We start from the raw sequence: 9,467 nt of genomic DNA, 5'->3' as shown, positions 1-9,467 counted from the left end.
ATTGATGCTCATATGCAAAGAAACAAATACAAAAGTTTAGAACCAGTGCCTCTGGGCTCTAGCCTGGCTATTAACTATTATGGCCTATAGCAGAGCCATCACAGTGCACACCTACCTGTATTATTGTGCTATATGTGCAACCACCTGGAAAACTATAGCTGCACCAATGCAAAAAAAAAAAGTGAAAAAGGAAGACATAGATTATGTTACAATTTTTCAGATGGTACTCAAGTCACGCAGTTGGTTAACGCAAGGACATAAAAATCCAGTAATTTCTAAATTAAAAATATTCATTTTTCTTCTGTGTTGAATTTTTTTTCCCCTTTTACTCCTGATCCAGCTAGACTGCCTGGCCTTTTATAGCAAAGAAAATCTATGGAGCATAAGAAACTGGTAGCATGCCCATAGCTGACCTAACTTTATGGAATTGCGCTCCTATCCCCTATCACATATATTTATTACACTCCAACTTCTCTTGGGTGGCTTTATACCCAGGTGACAGTTGGGATCTGTGGGGATGTTCCCCTGGAAAGCTGTAAAGCTCGGGGTAAATTATACCACATGTGACTAATCTAAGAGCTCATTAAAGCATTTCCATACACTGCCTTCTGATGGATATGGCAGCCTCAGGAATTCCAGTTGGATATATAAACAGGCTCTTGTTTTTTATTCTAATTGTGGTTATTATACAAATGTAAATGAAATGTACACTCTGCTCTTCATTTGCATGTAAAGTTGGCAAGCAGTATTTGAAAAGTCTTGTCACCCACTTCTTTTACCAATCACTCTCTTCTCAGACAACAGGTTAACTCATTCATTCATCCACTCATTTATTCCACAAACATTTCCTCTACTATGTACTCTACAGTATGAGAGGGTAGCAGGCACAGAATACACAAAAATGACCGAGAGATAATCCCTTCCCTCAGGAGCTTATGTCTAGTGGGGAGAGAAGTAGACGAATTACAAGCACTATTTGTTAAGTGGTAGAATCTGGATCACGAGACCCAAGTAGACAGGTGTAACAGAGATATTATTTGAGTTGGATTTTGAGGAATTAATAGGGCATTTTCAAATGGAGACAGCTCAAAGGACATACTTGAAAGAAAAAACAAAGGCAGAGAAAAAATGTATGTCAAGGGAGTGCGATTTTAGTTCTAGTCTCAGCAAAATAGAATTAAGTGAAGGCAATCCACTTTCTGCTGATGCCCATTCCCCTTCCATAAATCACATGATACAGGCAAATTCCAACACAAATAATTTGGGACTTTGCTTCTGTTCATCTCCATTCTTATGAACAGAGACAAGACTGTTACTGACAACCACAAAGACAGCAACTAACTTGGGTCCCCTGCTCTGTTGTATCACTATCTCCCTTGATCTCACGGGTCTTGGGAAACAATCAGTGCAGGCTTGTTGAGAATTCCCAGCTCTCTAAGGCCTACTTGGAATTAGGAATTCAATGTTTGTGCCACAGCATGAGGGGTTTTCAAGAGGTTCAGTCAAGATTTCAAACCACAGTGCCTCCAGCTATGCAGTTTTGTTGCAGGGATTGGCTGAGCACATAGCTCCTGCCCTCTCAGGTCTTACTAGTCATCTCCAGCAGGGTTGAACCATGAGGTGGTACATTAGACCTCTTCTGAAGGAGCTGGCCATTACCCCAGCAATGAAGTGGTACAGGGACCATATTTTCTGAAGACAAAATGAAAACACATGGTCTGGTAACAGAACCAAGTATCTGAAGACAAGGCCTTCTTGAATACCTGCCAAGATGGAAGGGTGCAGCAACCATTTCTTTGAGGACAAGCTGCTCTCTATACTATTGCTGTTCCATAAAAACATGAATCACAAATATGAAGCATACATGTAATTTTAAACTTTTTTCTAGCATTAAAGAACTAAAACAAGTACAATTCATTTTAATAATTTTTATTTAGTCTAATCTGTCACAAAATATAATTCTAAAATGTAAATAATACTTTTCAAGTATTAAGATATTTTACTTTTTATGTTCATTCTTTTTTGTGCATAAGTCTTTGCCATCCAGTATGTATTTTCCACTGATAGCTCATCTCCATTTGGCATTGGTATCAGACAGCGTATCTCTACAGCAAAGAAGCTGTCTGTGGTCCTGGCCTCCCTGTATACTCCGTACTGATAGTAAGACCCAACTAACCAAAGCATTAGCCAGGGTTATTCAAGACTCTGGCTAAGGACATACAGTAACCATCCTTAGCTCTTTCATTTTTCCATTCATTTATTCACTTAGCAAATATTGTTTCAGCAACTATGACTGTATCAGTTAAGTGCTTTGTGTGGAAACACAAAATGAAGTGAGACTAGGTCTCTACTTTCAGAGTCTACATGAGAAGAAACAAGTAAAACAGTAATGGCGCAATGCTTTGAATTCTTTGCCAGTGTGTACACAGGGAGGCTTGGGAGCCCAGAGGCAAGTCAGGGAATGAGCAAGGAAGAGAGGAGAGCTGAGGAATCATTCAGAGCACTCAGCACTAGTGCAAGTTTAGCTAGGCAGTTGTAAAGTGGAAGGAAAAACATTCCTTGGAAGAGAAAGGGAAGAGGTACAAAGACCTAACGCACCATTCCACAGAAATCAAAAGTAAAATTTGTAATAAGGAGTTTCCAAAGATGTCAGAGAATGTGTTAGGAAACCTAGTGTGTCTGCTACAGTTGGCACAGCATGGAACCATAGAACCTGCAAGCGTTTGACAGAGTCTTCTAAGTTCCAGGCAACTCCCTGCAGTAGGTGTCTGTTATCAACATTCCAGAACCCAACTAAAAGTCCAGCAGATTATGCTGCAAATGTCCATGCTGGATACATGCTCTATAAGTGATTGATAAATAGATAAATGAATGACTCAATAAACTATACCATCTTTAGAACAAAATGATTCAGGTTGGGAAAATTATATCTTCAGTTCAGTTCAGTCGCTGAGTCGTGTCCGACTCTTTGCGACCCCATGAATCGAAGCATGCCAAGCCTCCCTGTCCATCACCATCTCCCAGAGTTCACTCAGACTCATGTCCATCGCGTCCGTGATGCCATCCAGCCATCCCATCCTCTGTTGTTACCTTCTCCTCCTGCCCCCAACCCCCCCAGCATCAGAGTCTTTTCCAATAAGTCAACTCTTCACATGAGGTGGCCAAAGTATTGGAGTTTCAGCTTCAACATCAGTCCTTCCAATGAACGCCCAGGGCTGATCTCCTTCAGAATGGACTGATTGGATCTCCTTGCAGTTCAAGGGACTCTCAAGAGCCTTTTCCAACACCACAGTTCAAAAGCATCAATTCTTCGGCGCTCAGCTTTCTTCACAGTCCAATTCTCATATCCATACATGACCACTGGAAAAACCATAGCCTTGACTAGATGGATCTTTGTTGGCAAAGTAATGTCTCTGCTATTGAATATGCTGTCTAGGTTGGTCATAACTTTCCTTCCAAGGAGTGTCTTTTAATTTCATGGCTGCAGTCACCATCTGCAGTGATTTTGGAGCTGAAAAAAATAAAGTCTGACACTGTTTTCATTGTTTCCCCATCTATTTGCCATGAAGTGATGGGACTAGATGCCATGATCTTCATTTTCTGAATGTTGAGCTTTAAGCCAACTTTTTAACTCTCCTCTTTCACTTTCATCAAGAGGCTCTTTAGTTCTTCTTCACTTTCTGCCATAGGGGTGGTGTCATCTGCACATCTGAGGTTCTTGATATTTCTCCCAGCAATCTTGATTCCAGCTTGTGTTTCTTCCAGCCCTGTGTTTCTCATGATGTACTCTGCATATAATTTAAATAAGCAGGGTGACAATATAAATCATTTAAATACAGAAGACAGAATTATGGCTAATCAATCAACCATTTTTAAAACAGAGCAATGAATGGTAAAGGTTATGAAGGGTTGTGACTAATTTAAAGGGAGGTAGATTTTGTCTCAGGGTAGAACTTTCAAACACCTAGGCTTGTCCCACACACAAAAAAATGGTCTATCTAGGGGTAGGCAAATTATGTCTTTGGGCCAAATTCAGCCCACCATCTATCTGCTTTTATAAATAAAGTTTTACTGTAACACATCCATTTGTTTACATATTGTCCATAGCTGCTTTCACAGGCAAAGGCAGAGTTGAATAGTTGAGAAACAAAAAAACTAACCCTAGAACTTTCAAAGCCTAGAATATTTACTATCTGGTCCTTTATAGAAAAAGTTTGCTGGCCTCTAATCTAGTAATGAGGTTGTGAGATTTCCACTGTGGCAAATGGATGGGTCTGTCCAGGATGTGGAAGGAATACATTCTTTAAAAGGGAGATTGGTAACCTTAAAATGTCCTCCCCTCTGGGCAAGACGATGATTATATGCCTACATTTTTATGAAAAAAACCCATCATATTTTGTCTTTGGCTGACAGTCCTATAATGGGCAGTATTGCTAGCGAAATGGAGCAGGACCCTCTGGGGTCTTCCCAGGCTCAAATCCTTTCAGTCTCCCACCCAAGTAGAGGACAGTAACTTCAGGCTGAGCACAAGACTCCTGCTATCTCAGCACCAACCAATCAAAGGAAAGTCTGCACACAGTGAAGATAATGAAGACAGACTCTGACCCCTTCCCTAAACAACTCTCCCTTAAAATTTTTTCATGGTTGAGCGGTTGGTTTCTGCTGCCTGAACTAAGCAACCTTTCCCTTCCAGCTGGGCTGCCCAGGTGGCACAGCGGTAAACAACCAATGCAGGAGACATAGGGAACTCGAGTTCTGTCCCTGGATAGAGAAGATCCCCTGGGGGAGGAAATGGAACCCATCCCAGTGTTCTTGCCTGGAAAATTCCATGGACAGAGAAGCCTGGAAGGCTATAGTCCATGGAGTCACAAAGTCAGACATGAATGAGCACACACACACACACACACACACGCATGCACATGCATCCCTTCCAACTAACACTTGTCTCTTTCAAGCAGAAAGCAGCCGAACCTTAGCTCAGTACTACTAGTTGTAGAAAAGGAAATCATCGTCTATACAGCCATGGTTTCAGTAATGCACCTGACTTCCTAAATATAGTCTATACTCTAAATAATGAAGGAAATACATTTCTGATCCCAGGCATCACCAGGACACTATCATAGAAAGCAGTCAAGAAAGATTCAAAGGAAGCCAAGGGGACAGTAGCCTAACCTGTCGCTGATTCTGCATTTCCCAACAGATTTAAAATGAAGCTCTTCCTCTAGATCACAGGTATTCATCATGGGTCAGCCCTTCAACCTTCGCTATTCTTTACGAGGCTATGTGGGGAGGGAGCCACCTATGAGACTACTTCTGCTTGCTTTGTGCTTATTGACTAACCTCAACATTGCTGGAGGTCAAGTTTCCAAGGCTGCTTTTTCATCCTTTAGCAGGTTTATTCACTAGGAGTGAAAAATTCTCAAAACTGAAGCACTCTGGATGAAAGCACTCACCCTTTTCAAAAATCTTCCCATTTTCACATATTATAATGACACATCATGAAATGGTTTTAATTTTGAAATAAAGCCACGTGCATACATCTATTTGGTGTTTACTAGGAGGGTTGAAATGTCTGCATGCTTCCCTACTTTCAATTCTAGAGGACATACCTTTGGGTAGATTAAGGAAGGAACTGCTGTATTAGGAGGAAAAAAAAGGCCTTCCTGCATCCCATTTTTCTGGAGAAGGTGATGATGCAGGAAACTGGCCAAGGAAGGCATGTCTGGGGACAAGGTGCTCCCACAACCACATCGGCCCAAGCTCAGCTGTCATCTCTGCACATTTCCCACGTCACCAGATATATTGTTCTACAAATAAAGGAGGGACCACTGCAAGTCCTAAAAACTCCTCATTTTAAAGTGGTTCCACAGGCTATCCCCAAAGACACTTACTATCCCCTCTTCAATGATCTCCTCACCAACTATATCAAGACTCAAAGATGCTCAAAGATGAAGGCAGCTGAAAAACCCCAAAACATCTGTGGTGGAAGTTTACTTTCTAGTGGTCTCATATACAGGTTTCTAGTATATTCTCCATCTTTCCTCTTGCTTCTTCATGAAATGAATCTATCTCCTTGTTTACCATGGTTGCTGTGCCAGTGAGCTGCACTCTTGCTCTTAGATTTCTGCCGACTCCTATTATCACTCTGAAGGAACTGGTTGCTTTAGGAGAAAAGGAAAGAAATCTCTCCAGTACTATGTATCTCTAGCAGTAGTATAAGGGGAGGGTGATGTAAGTTATAGCTGTCTGGGGCCAATTGTGCAGACACTTAGCGTTTATTCTTTCCTTCCTCTTCACCACCTGTCCCTGCTTTGCTGGAAGATACCTGCTGTAATAAAAAATAATAGAGAAAACTTGCTCCCATGAAGCCTTATTGAAATGCTCCACTGGAAGGAGTGGAAGTAGGTCAGGAGGGGAAACATTTGGTCAATGGATTTCAGAGTGATGCCCCCTCATCTTGAACTCCCATGGCACCAATTGACTGAACCAGTCATTGTCATTTATCAAATCCTGTTCTGCTCTGTTCTGTGTGTGTGTGTGATTCATTCAAAGAGGGTATAAAATTCCTTAAAGGCAGTCTAATTCCACGTGTTCTCCTTTGGACCTCCAATAGCTCCTAGCACAGGGTCTTCTATCCTGAAGTCATTTGGAAAAAAATTTGTTGCAGTGCTATTTTGAAGCCTGTGAACTAGTTTTGAATGCATTTTAAGAACTATAAAAACTTTTCATAGTAACACAAAAGAGAAGGGGGCAGATTTTAAAATCCTTCTTTACTGGGACAGTATGATATTACTCCCAAAGATGACCAAGCGAATATGTTGGGGAATTAAAGTTGCAGATGGAGGTAAGGTTGCTAATCAGCTGACCTTAAAAGGGGGAGATTTTCCTGGATTATCTAGGTGGTCCCAATTTAATCACAAAGGTCCTTGAAAATGGAAGCAGGAAGCAAAAGAGTTAGTGTCAGAGTGATGTTATGTGAGACTCTGCTAGCCATTGCTGGCTCAATAGATGGAAGGAGACACAAGCTGAGCAATGTGGGTAGCCTGTAGAAGCTGGAAAAGACAAGAAAACAGGGCCTCCAGAAAGAAATGCAACCCTGCGGACTCCTTGCTTTTACCTCAGTTCTGAGCTTCAATAAGTGTGTGCTGTTTTAAGCCACCAAATTTATGAAAATTTGTTACAGAAGCCTTAAAAAAAAAAAAACAACTAACATTCAATTCTCCTTAGCTTATGCAAAAGGAAGGGAATATTGAGGCATTTTCTCCCTAAGAGCTTCTACCTTGAAGAGGGCCTTCAGTCCTGGTTGATCAGAACATTTCTAAGTGATAGAGACTAAGAAGGATTCAACTGATTATCAGGCAAAATCTTTGGCCTCCAAGGCCCTTGCATGTTTCAGGTAATACCTCTTGTGGAAGGAAAGGCTAGCCCTGCTCTTATGTGAAATGAGCACTTGCCTCTGTAGTGTTATTTCATGGGGAAGGATAAGGTTTCCCACCCTACTTCCTAAAAGAATCCCTCTCGCTTCCCCACAGGGCCCTGAGAATGGGAAAGTAATATCATAGCCAGCTGAATAGGGAAAAGAACAGCCATTCTTTGCTTTCTGTAAGGAAATCTTAGATCTATGGATATCAAGGGTTTAGTTTTCACAGTGGAAAACCACTTGCTGTAGTGCCTGCACAATAAATGTCACTTGATATTGGTGTCTCTAAACCTGATAAGCAGCAGACATTGACAATGAGATAGGCTCAGAGCCAGTGATACTGGCTGGAAACACAAAGGGATGTATGAAGACGTAGGTATTTTCCAACCCAGGAGGAAAATAGAGAGAACTGGGCTCCAAGACAATCTTTGCTAATATCACAAATTTGCTTACTTTCAACACTTAAAGGGGCAGGCTCCCCAATTCAGTCTTTATCAACTTGATGAGCCTGGAAGGGCTGCAAAGGCTGCCCCTATTACATCCTCTGAGTGAAACAGGAACCTCCAGGGTTCTTATAATTGTTCAGCACTGAGGTTCAAGTGAACACATTTATGGGACTTGGCCTCCAGCCCACTTCTTATGAATACACATAAACACACCTTTTATTGCTCAATAATGTTTTCCCTTTTGGAATTTTTTATGAAACACTCAAAAAAAATGGGGCTTGTATTTTAATTTTTTAACAGAAGAAACCAGAGAAATACCAAAATCTTCCAAATGGGAAATTTTCTTGCCTGCTGCCCCTATCAAAAGCGATTTGTCAAGGGACTGGTCGAACCTTCAATATCAACAACTCAAGATATTAATTTGGTCGAAATCCAACTGACTGACTTGCTCTCCAGACTGAGTTTCTGCATCCCTCTTTACAAGCCCAACCTCCTTCTCTGGGGTGCTTCAGGTGCAATGCAGAATTCATCAGCTCTAGATGCCTATGGGATGTGCTCCCCATCGGCTCTGTTACAAACCAGTATTCTTTCGTCTTGGCTCCTGTCCAAAGAACCAGATGTTCTTTGATACATGCACATCATTGCCTTGCCTCGCCTCCTGGAATCCATGAGTCCGAGAACTTTGTGACCCCTACCTGGACCACTGCAAAAGCTTCCTACCTAGTCACCCAGCCTCCAATATCTGCATTATCCAATTTATATAAGCACACTGCTGTCATACTAATCTTGAAGGAGAAACGCAATCATATTGCTCCAGCTTAGATGCTCCAATCGTTTCCATTTTTCACCAGTATCCTCCACCTGGCATTCAACCTCATACAACCAGGCTCAGAATCCCCTTTCCAGATGTAGCGGTCACTAGTCTCTTTCATGCATTCTGTACTGCTGACAATCCGGATAATCTGGCACTCTGCAGTGTACTCTACACATGCCTTTATTCTTGCCACTGTGAGTTCTTTGCTGCAAGCCACACACACTGACTTTGGTTACCTTGGGAGCAAACGGATGCGCTGGAAAGATGTGTGGAAGTTAAGACTCTGAAGAGCAAGGCACAGAAAGGACAAGAACCAGAGTAATTCAATGGGATGCTCAGTAGCAGGAACTGTTGGACAATCTCTTAGGGCACAGCCAAAGTGAATAAGTGAGCCCCAGATCTTTGAGTTGGTTTTTGTTTGTTTGTTTTTGCTGTTCTGTTCACATTACAGCTTCAGAGAACATCAAATTAACTTGGCTTTAGCTGTAGGCAATCAGAGCACCCTGATAGATCATTTTACAATCACTATCCAATGGAAGAAGAGAATTCTTCAAAAGTAAATTAAAGCATTAGTAGCAAACAAACATAAATAGAGGCCTGAAAGCCAAAAGCAACAAATACCTACAATATATTATCTCCACCTGGAATGGTCATTTTCCACCTACCATTCTCTGCCCATCCTCCAAGACCCAGTGAGACATAATTTTGAAGCCAAAACACATCTCTCTTGTTGTGAATTTCCAGTTCAGAATGTGCTCCTTTCAGTCTTCCTTACTTTCTTCCTTCT

This window comes from Oryx dammah, unplaced genomic scaffold, assembly GCF_014754425.2.
Source record: "Oryx dammah isolate SB20612 unplaced genomic scaffold, SCBI_Odam_1.1 HiC_scaffold_2, whole genome shotgun sequence".
Classification (NCBI taxonomy): domain Eukaryota; kingdom Metazoa; phylum Chordata; class Mammalia; order Artiodactyla; family Bovidae; genus Oryx; species Oryx dammah.
Note: the sequence above shows the minus strand (reverse complement) of the source record.